The sequence below is a fragment of the Lissotriton vulgaris genome, chromosome 11 (genome assembly GCF_964263255.1).
Source record: "Lissotriton vulgaris chromosome 11, aLisVul1.2, whole genome shotgun sequence".
NCBI lineage: Eukaryota > Metazoa > Chordata > Amphibia > Caudata > Salamandridae > Lissotriton > Lissotriton vulgaris.
The window spans coordinates 987,627,809-987,638,650 of NC_141699.1; positions in this window are offsets into that span (position 1 = coordinate 987,627,809).

Genomic DNA, 10,842 nt, shown 5'->3' on the forward strand with positions numbered 1-10,842 from the left:
AGGAGAATGCCTTCTTGAAACGATTGCTTTGTGCCCCGGCTGCGGCCTCAAATGAGCTAATACACAGGGAAGTGGGCTTAAACTAATCGCCTTGCGCCCCCTGGCCCTATGGCGATCAATCTGGTCAAAAGAAGAAACAAAATTCACTCAGGATGTGATAAATGACTGTTTAAAGCTCGATCACCGCTCAAATATACCTTGGTTATGCCATATTCAATTCTGGTATAAAACACTCTATGAATTTGATATTTTTAAAGAACCTATAATGGGGGCAGGTTTATCAAAAAAGAGCTTAAAGTCAACTTCCTGAAACATAAAAGAAGTACCAGAATGACCGAATGCAGGGCTTGACAAATCCACTCGCCTGCTCGCATTTGCGAGGGAGAATTGATCAGGCCATGCTATTTTTAGGTCCTACTCGCCCTTTCTGGCGAGTAGGAAGACAAACTAACTTTTGTCCTCTGTCTTTGAAAACGGAGCAAAAGTGACAAGATAAGATTTAAAGGAATTTTTATTGCTCACAAAGGGAATGGGCAATAAAGATGCCTTTAAATCGTGTTATCTTGTCACTTTTGCTCCGTTTTCCGAGACGGGGCTCAAGTGGGTTGCAGTTAGGCCGAGGGGATTTTTCAAGGTACTAGACCTACAGGACTAGTACCATTTTTCGGATTTTTCAAGCCCTGCGAATGTGTAAAACAAAGTACGTTCAACTTTTATCAAGAGTACAGCGTTAGCGAAGGCTTTCAATCATACCTTACTGTTGTCACCAAAAGCTTTCATCGCTTTGTATTAACTCGCTTACGCCTAGGAATTGCACACCACCTAGTAGCATTCCCACTGATTAAGCAGCATGTCACATGTTTATGCCCCTGTGATGGTATTTCCAAGCAGAGTAGCTGTCATTTTATGTTGTTTTGCAAATTTTATACTCTTTATAGGAAATTTTATCTGAAACCCATATTTTTAAAATGTGATATACGTAGTACTAAGATAGCGATGCAGCTGATGTTTAATTTAGGGAGCCCAGATATATGCTTCCATGTGGCTACATACATTTTAAAATGCATTTTTGCAGGGAAATCAATCATTGTATGAACTTAATACATGGTTTTTACTTATATGCACTTTAATATTGCCAGTTTGCACATGTATTTTAAGATGAAGGTATACATCGTTTTTAACCCATATGCACTTTGTCATTGCCATTTTGCACATGCGTCGGAAAATGAGTATTCTACATTGTGTTTGCCAATTTTGCACATCTGATTAATTCAGCTATCGTATATTATGACTGTTGTCCCTCATTGAATAGTTAACACATGTTATTTTTATGATTGAGGTTTATATCATGAAAAGTAAACCCCTTATTACGTGTTCCTCAGAACCAAGAAGGAGCACATAATGCTTGTATTTGGTACTTGATAAATTAGGGTCTGATGTGAGAGGGAGTATACCGTTGGCTAAAAGGATTATGAGAGGTGGAAGGGAAGGGCGTTCACTGGCTAAGAAGGACTGGCAGGAGTGTGAGAGGGAGAATACAATTGGCTAAAAGGATTATCAGAGGTGAAAGGGAAGGAAGTTCAATGGATAAGCAGGAATGGCAGGGAAGGAAGCTCACTGGCTAAGTAGGATTATCAGGAGTGTGAGAGGGAGAATACAGTGGGCTAAAAGGATTATCAGAGGTGGAAAGGAAGGGCGTTCACTGGCTAAGCAGAATTGGCAGGAGCGTGAGTGGAAAAATACAATTGACTAAAAGGATCATCAGAAGTGAAAGAAAAGAAAGGCCACTGGCTAAGCAAGATTGGCAGTGATAGGGGCAATTGTTGGAGGTGGAAGTGAGGGATGTTAGTTGGATGCACACAATGGACAAGAGTGTGAGGTGGATGAGTATCACTAACTAATAGCAATATTAGAGTGGTGGAAAGGAAGATCTGGCACCGTAGGATTATCAGAGGTGAAAGGAATGGAACGTTTATGGTTAAACAGGTGGATTATCAGAGATGGAGCACAACAAACGTCCCTTATCTGATTAAAAGGGTCACTGGCTTCTGGGGTGGATCCTGAATGGCGAGTGGAGAATATTGACAACCCTTAGTATGGTTGTATGACGTTACAACGCATACTTTTACCACGCATAACATTACAACGAAACTTTTACAACGCAGGATCCATTACAACGCATGCCATTACAACGCATGCAATTACAACGTAAGTATGGGTAAGTATTAAATTTAATTTTAACCCCTACACTATCCAACACATTCCCTAAGTGTTGGATAGTGTAGGGGTTCAATTTACTATTCTAACTCCAGGGGGGCGTAACAGTAGGGAATGTGTTGGATAGTGTAGGGGTTAAAATTAAATTTAATACTTACCCATACTTACGTTGTAATGGCATGCGTTGTAATGGACCCTGCGTTGTACAAGTTTCGTTGTAATGGTAGTGCGTGGTAATAGTTGCATTGTAAAGGATGTTACCCCTTAGTATCATAGCCAAAGTATTGAGGACAAAAGTATCAACAGGCACGTATGTTCAGGTTTTCTATACCTACTCCACATATGTCTACCTTAATGATAAATACCTTCAAGGTACGTAGATGTGGAGCTTAACATAATTGTAACTGATAGTGGCTTCATCAGCTAAGGAGGGTTGGCAGGCATAGTGGCATAATTGGCTAAGCAGTACTAGCATAGGGGGATAGGAGGACAATTATGGCATAGTTACCCGAGTGTGAGGGGGGGGGGGGTATTGCATCTCAGGATTATCAGAGGTGGAAAAGCGGAAGCTCTTTGGCTAGGCGAAGTCTAATATAGAGGAAGAGAATCCCAGGCTACAATGATTATCAGTGACGGCCAGTGCGGAACAGGAGTGGCGAGGCAAGGAAGAGGGAAGAGGGGAAAAAATTAAGAAAAATTAAAATGCACTTACCTCAGCACGCCATCTCTCCCACGTCCTCTCTACTCTGTCCTCTCCGTCCTCTTCCTGGCTTATATGCACACAGAAAGCACCCAGGTTCCCCATAGCGAATCACAATGCTGAAATGCAGCATTGTGATTGGTCTGAGCGCCATGGTTCAGCACTCAGACGGGAACAGGGAGCCAGTGCATTGCAGCCTGGTGGGGAATATACAAAGTGCTCATGACAGTTTGTTCGGGCCAAGACGGTCGGCCAAACTCTCATGTGCACTTTAGAAAGCAGCAACCACTCCTTTTCCCCAACGTTACGAGAACCCAGCACCACCCTAACCTGGCTGATACTAAAAATTAAATAATAATAACTTCTGTTATATCATTTTATTTTTGGCTTTGCCCTGCTCTAAGAGCAGTGGGGTGACGCTCCTCCACCTTAGCGGAGGAGCCGCCACTGAGGATTTTTGGAGGTGAAAGAAAAAGATGGTCACTGGCTTCTGATATGTTGGCCTTCAATATTTTGCCTATAATATTAATGTATCACAATATTCCTGTACTCGGTATTCCAGACTGCAACTCTGCCTGCTTAGAGAGGACACGTTAGGACCACTGGTTAAGCAGGATTATATGTGGTAGAAGAGGGAGGAGCATCAGTGCGTACCTGACAATTACAAGAGAGGAAAGGGATGGTAGACCATTGGCTAAGCAGGATTGCTAAAGTTAAGGGAGGCTGCTTTAATCGCGCAGTATTACATCCGGTAACTCCTTATGAGCCGCAGAACGCTCAGGGTTCTACACAATATTGATAAATATTGCAGTCCATATTGCCAATTAAACTGTAATGTCAGAGGTCTAGTCACTGGCTATCAAAGTGTTTAGACAAAACAACAGTCTGAGGAGAATATACTTTAGCAAGAGCTCTCTTGTTCCACCATCCTTTGTTGTCCAGGAGAGGAGAACACTTGCTCACTTGTGTTACCAAAGTTGGTACAGAAATTTTTGACATTCCTTTGGCAACTTCTCTAGGGTTCTTAATAAGAACCCAGTCTCCTTTTTGCAAAGGTTGTTCAATGGAATGTTTTCCAGTATCAAATCGTGTTTTCATGGACAATTGTTCTTGTAGTAATTTGGAATCAGGTGTGTAATCAGATTTTAGCTTGTTCTTCTCAAGTAACCAGGTTGGACTGAAATGTGAGTGAGCTCTTCTTTTTCTGAGAAGAGTAAAAGGTGCAATGCCGGTGGTTGAGTGTGGGGTAGTATTGTATGCCCATACCTTGTCATGTACAAAAGCCAAAAGATCTTGTCTGGCGGAGATTGTGGTTTGTATTCCCTCCTTAATGATTTGATTGCCCCTCTCCACCAAACCATTGGAGGAAGGTGAATACAATGCAACCTTATTATGGGAAATGTCATTTATTTTAAGGAAGGAGCAAATTTGCTGTGAAACAAAATGTGTTCCGTTATCGGTCACAATATCTTTGAGAAACCCTTTAATATCAAATATGCTTTTCAAAAAATTGATGGCATTGTCTGTTGTTGCTCTGTTACAGAAACCATAGTAAAGCCACTTAGTGTAGTAGTCAAGTAGTAAGATCAAACACCTATTTTCACTTGGCTAGACATCATAGGGGCCTGAGAAATCTACTCCCACTTTATCCCATGGGTTCTCTGGAAGAGGAACAGGATGTAGTGGAGTGGAAAGAGTTTTCCAGTGTTTGTCGGATAATAGACATTCTGTACAACTTTTAATCATTTTTCTGACTTGTAAGTCTAAAGATGGCCACCAATAAAATTGTTTGATGCGCTGGAAAGTCTTGGTAACACCTAAATGACCTTGACATGTTGAATGGATCATTGAATTGCGTAAAGACTCAGGTGGAACAAATTATTTCATAAAATCATGTCATTGACTAAGGAAAGGTCATCAGAGACATTGGCAAAAGCTCTTAAATCTTGAGATAAAACTCTACGTTCCAGCCATTTGTTTACAACAAAATTGTTAACCTTTGAAAGAGTTGCATCCTTAAGATAAGCTGACTCCATTCATGTTCAGAAATGGGAGAACATTCAGCAATGGCATCAACAACCGCAACAACACACTCAACATCATCATCCATTTCCGGTGTTTTATTTAACAACATCCTTGATAAACAGTCCGCCCTGAAGTTTTTACCACCGGGAATGTGCTTTATAACAAAATGAAACTCATTGAGTTTTGACAATAAATGGACTAATCTGGCGGATGCTTCATTTGAAGTGCTTTTAGAAAGCATGTGCATGAGTGGCTTATGACCTGTATATATCTCAAATTCTCGACCCCAAATGTAGGTTTTGAACTTGTGAATGACCCAGACGCAAGCTAAGGCTTCGCGTTCAATGGTACTGTATTTAGTCTCGGCAGGCTGAAGCGCTCTTGATGCAAATGCAACGGTGTGTTTTTTACCTGCTACCCATTGACTTAAAACGGCACCTAAGCTAGAAAGACTGGTGTCAACACTAATGAAGCACTTGAAACCATCAAGTGTGGGTGTAAGACAGGTGAGTTTTCAATTATTTTTTTGACTTGTTCAAAAATTGACTGAAGATTATCTGACCAAATAAATGTTGTACCCTTTCTTAAAAGAGTCCGTAAGGTTTCCACAATTTGTGCATATCCTTTTACAAACGTGGCATAATATTCTCCCAACCCTAGAAATGAATGTAAGGAATCTCTATCTTTGGGCGGTGTGGCATTCCTAATGCCTTTAATGAGGGAAAATGTTGGTTTTATGCCATCAAGTGATAATGTGTTTCCTAAGTAATCTAATTCTTGTACTGCAAATTTACACTTATCGTGTCTGAGGGTCATGCCAGCCTTTTCTAGTACTCCTAACACTTTGAAAAGAACTTCATCATGTTCTTTAACATTCCCTTGCCTCAGTGGGTTTAAGGTTAGTGGGGGTGAGAAGGTCTCTGCATTCCCTTTCCTTAGTGAATATTATTTTTTTGTAATGACATGTGTAGGTCTCTGCCTCTCCTCTTCCTCTCTGGATATTTTGGTTAGTAGTTATGTGAGGAGGTCTCTGTATCTGCTTTTACTCTTGATATTATGGTTAGTACTAAAGTGAGGAGGTCTCAGCATTCTCTTATCTCAGTGGATATAACCGTTAGGAGTGAAGTGGAGTGGGCTCTTCATCCACTATCCTCAGTGGGTATTATGGTAAGTAGTGGATATTGGAATTAATAAGGAGGTTAGGAGGACTCTGAGTGTCCATTCCCTCTATGGATATTATATTTAGTAGTAGTGTGAGGAGGTCTCTGCATTCCCTTTCTTCTGTTGATATTATACTTAGTAGAGAGGTAAGGAGATCTCTGCTTTTCCCTTGCCTCAATGTAAGGAGATTTCTACATCTTATTTCCCTCTTTGGATATTATGGTTAGTAGTTGGGTGATGAGGTTTCTGCATGCCTTTTCCTTAGTAGACATTGCAGTTAGTAGTGAGGTTAGGAGGTTAGGAGGTATTTGCAGTTTCTTCAATTGAAATTATGTTCGTAGTGAGGCGAGGAGATCTCGCCTTCTCCCTTACCTCTCTCGATATTATGGTTATAGGTGAGGTGAAGAGGTCTCTGCATTTTCTTTACTCAATTGATATTACTGTTAGTAGAAAGGTGAGAAATTCTCTGCATTCGCTTTGGTCTGTGCATGTTTGAGTTAGTAAGGGGTGAGCAGGTCTTTGCATGCCATTTCCTCAGCGGCTTCAAGGGTAGTAGGGTTATAAGGTCTCTTCAGCTCCCTTCCCACTATGGATATTGTGGTTAGTGGTGAAGTGAGGATGTCTGTGCACTCCTTTTCCGAAATAGATTTTAAACATTGTCCTTGATGAGCCTCTGTATTTTAAGTTCCATCTATTTCTTTGTTCTTTCTTTTTACACTCTGTATTCATTGCTTTATTTCTTTTTTCTCTATTTCAGTTTTTTCTTGATTTCTTTCTCCCCTATTCTTCCTTCTCTGTTCGTTTTTTCCCCAACTGTCTTCTTTTTAATTAACATTTCCCATATTTGAAATGTACTCTGAAGGGATGTTGTATGACATAATATTATCAGAACAAAATATTGCACTACAAAAATATAAAAAAAACAGTATTGGGAACCAAAATATTGAGAAAACAAATTTGTTCCCAAGAATATTGTCAGAAAACAGGTAAATATGCTGATTTTACTATACATATCACTGTAATTAATTAAATGTATATATTAAAATGTAAAATAATAACTATAATACAATTAAAATAATTTTAAAAATGGTTTAATGTAGTATTACAATTAATTCAAGATATATATTTATATATATACTTTGAAAAAATAAAAAATAACAATGAACATAAATAAATTAGAATAAAATGATTAATAAGGGTATATAAAACAAATAAATGTGCATTAAAAAAATATATAGAGCACATTGTATAAAAATGTAATAAAAAAGAATAATACCAAAAAATGAATACAAAAAATAAAAATATTACACATTATTTCATTGCATTAAAAAAATGTAAATTATACATTTAAAAACAATAGAACAAATATACTAAAAATAGCCAATAGTAAGGAAAGTGATCAACTTTGCAGAGGTCACATTTTCCATTCCTACTCAAATCCAAACAACAGTATGGAAAGTGTTGGACTTTGCAGCAGTCAAATTTACTACTGCTGCTCCAACATAAAGAAAAATAGGAAAAGTGTTAAACTTTGGAGGGGTTAGATTTACGACAGCGGAGAAAGCTTTAGACTTTGGAAAGGTAAAATGTACTATTGTTACTCTAATGTAAGCAAAAGCAGGGCAGTGTTGGACTTTGGAGGGGTCACATTTACTATTCCCACTCTAATCAGAGCAACAAGATGATTAGTAATGAAGCGAGGAGGTATCTGCCTCTTCCTTCCCTTCTGGGTATTATGGTTAGCAGTGTGGTGAGGAGGTCTCTGCATCTGCCTTCCCTTTTAATATTATAAATAGTATTGAGGAGAGGAGGTCTCTGTATTCTCTTTTCTCATGAGATATTACATTAGTAATGAGGTGAGGAGGTCTCTGTATTCTCTTTTCTCATGAGATATTACATTAGTAGTGAGGTGAAGAGGTCTCTTCATTCCCTATCCTGCGTGGGTATTATAGTTAATAGCAGGGTGAGGAGCTCTATGCATCCCCCTTCCCTCTCTGGATATTATGTTTAATAGTAAAGTAAGGAGGTGTCTGCACTTCCTTTCCTCTGTTATTGTTAGTAGGGAGATTACATGGTCTTTACACTTCCTTTCATCACTGGAAGTTATGGTTAGTAGTTGGGTGGGTTGGTATGTGCATCTCCCTTCCCTCTCAGGAAATTATAAGTAGTAGTGGAGTAAGAAGGTCTCTGCATTCCCTCCCCTTTCTAGATATTATGGTTAATAGTGATGTGAGGAGGTCTCTGCATTCCCTCTCGTCTGAATATTATGGTTAGTAGTGAGGTGAGGAGGTTGCTGCACTTTTCCTAAGTAGATATTACTATTAGTAGTGAGGTGAGGAGTTCTATGAATGTCCCTTCCCTCTTTATATGTTACGTTTAGTAGTGGGGTGAGAAGGCCTCAGTGGATATTCGGGTTAGTGTAGAGGTAAGGAGATCGCTGCATCTCCCTTCATTTGAGGTAGGAAGATCTCTGCATCTTCTTCCCCTCTTTGGACATTATGGTTTGTAGTGGGGTGAGGAGGGTTCCGCATCCCCTTTCCTCTGTGGACATTGTGAATATTAGTGAGTTGAGAAGGTCTTTGCAAATGACTTCCCTCTCTAGACATTATGGTTAGTAGTGAGGTTCAGAGGTATCTGTACGCCCTTTCCTCAATGGATATTACATTAGTACTGAGGTGAGGAGGTCTCTGTATCTCCCTTTCCTCTCTGAAAATAACGGGTAGAAAGGAGGAGAGATGGGCTCTGCATCCCATTTTCCTCTATTTATATTATGGTTAGTAGTGAGGAGGTCTTTGCTCCCCTTTTCCTAAATAAATATTACAATTAGTAGTGAGGTGAGGAGGTTTCGGAAAGTCCATTTCATCTCTGGATATTATGTTTAGTAGTGAGGTGAGGAGTTCTCTGCATTCCCTTTATTCTGTGTCTATTACAGTTAATAAAGAGGTAAGGACTGCTTTGTATCTCTGTTCCAGCAAGGTAGGGAGATTTCTGCATCTCCCCCCCCCCTTTTTGTGTATTATGGTTAGTAGTGGGGTGTAGAGATTTCTGTATTCCCTTTTGTGAGTTGACATTGCGGTTATTAGCGAAATGAGGAGGTCTCTGCATCTCACTTACCTCTCTGGATATTATGGTTAGCAGTGAAGTGCTGAGGTCTCTTCGCTCTGTTTCCTTAATGGATATTATGGTTAGTGGTGAATTGAGAAGTGCTCTGCATTTTACATCCCGTTCTGGGTAGTATTGTTAGTAGTTAGGTGTGAAGGTATCTGCATTACCTTTCCTCAATGTATATTGGGATTAGTAGGGAGGTGAGGGGGGTCTCTGCACTCCCTTTCCTCAGTGGATAATATAATTAGCAGTGAGGTGGGTTGGTCGATGTATCTCCCTTCTCTCTCAGGATATTATGGGTAGTAGTGAGGTAGGGAGGTCTCTGCATTCCTTTTCCTCAGTGGACATTACGTTTAGTAGTACGGTGAAGAGGTCTCTGCATCGTCGTTCCTTCTATGGATGTTATGGTTAGCAGCGAAGTGAGGTGGTCTAAGAACACCTTTTCCTAAATCGATATTGCCATTAGTAGTGAGGTGAGGAGATCTCTGCCTTCCCTTTCATCAGTGGATATTATGTTTAGTAGAAATGTAAGGAGGTCTCTGTTTTTCCCTTCTCTGTATGGATATTATGCTTAGTAGTGGAGTGAGGAAGTTTCTGCATGGTTAATCATGAGGTGAGGAGGCCTCGTCATCGTACATCTGTCTCTAGATATTATGGTTAGCGGTGAGGCTAGGAGGTCTCTGCATCTACCTTCCCTCTCTTGATATTACGGTTAGTAGTGAAGTAATGGGATCTCTGGATTCTCTCTCTTCAGTGGGCATTTTTGTAAGCAGTGAAGTGAGGAGGTCTCTGCTTCTCACTTCTCTCTCTGGATATTATGATTAGTAGTGAGGTGCGGAGGTCTCTGCACTCCCTTTCATCAAGAGATATTATGGTTAGTAGTGAATTGAGGAGTTCTCTGCATCTCCCTTCCCTCTGTGGATGTTATGGTTAGTGGTGAGGTGAGGTGGACTCTGAACACCTCTTCTCTCTCTTTATATTATGGGCAGTAGTGAAGTGAGAGGTCTCTGCACACCCTTTCTTCAGTGGATATTACAATTAGTGATGAGGGAGAAGGTCTCTGAATTGCTTTTTCTCAGTGGAAGTTAGGTTGAGAATTGTATGAGGTGGTGGTCTACATCTTCTTTTCTCAGTGGTATTAGGTTTTGTAGGGGGGCGAGGAGGTCTCTGCATTCCCTTTATTCTGTGGTTATTACATGTCGTAGTTAGGTAAGGAGGTTTCTGCCTGTCCTTTCCCTATCTTGTTATTATGGTTAATAGTGAAGTGGGGACTTGGGAGGTCTCTGCATTTCCATTCCTCAGTGGGTGTTATTAGTAACAGCGGAGGAAGGCAATCTCTACATCTTGCTGCCCTCTCTGGATATTATGGTTAGTTTGAGTTGAGGAGATCTCTGCATTTCTTTACCTCAGTGGTTATTATGGTTAGTAGTTAGGTGAGGAGGTCTCTGCCTTTCTTTTCCATCTCTAGTTGTTATGGTTAATAGTGAAGTGGGTAGGTCTCTGCATTCCTTTCCTCTGTGGTTATTACGGTTAGTAGTTAGGAGAGGAGGTCTCTACCTTTGCTTTCCCTCTATGGTTATTATGGTTAATAGTGAAGTTGGGAGGTCTCTGCATTTCCATTCCTCAGTGGGTAT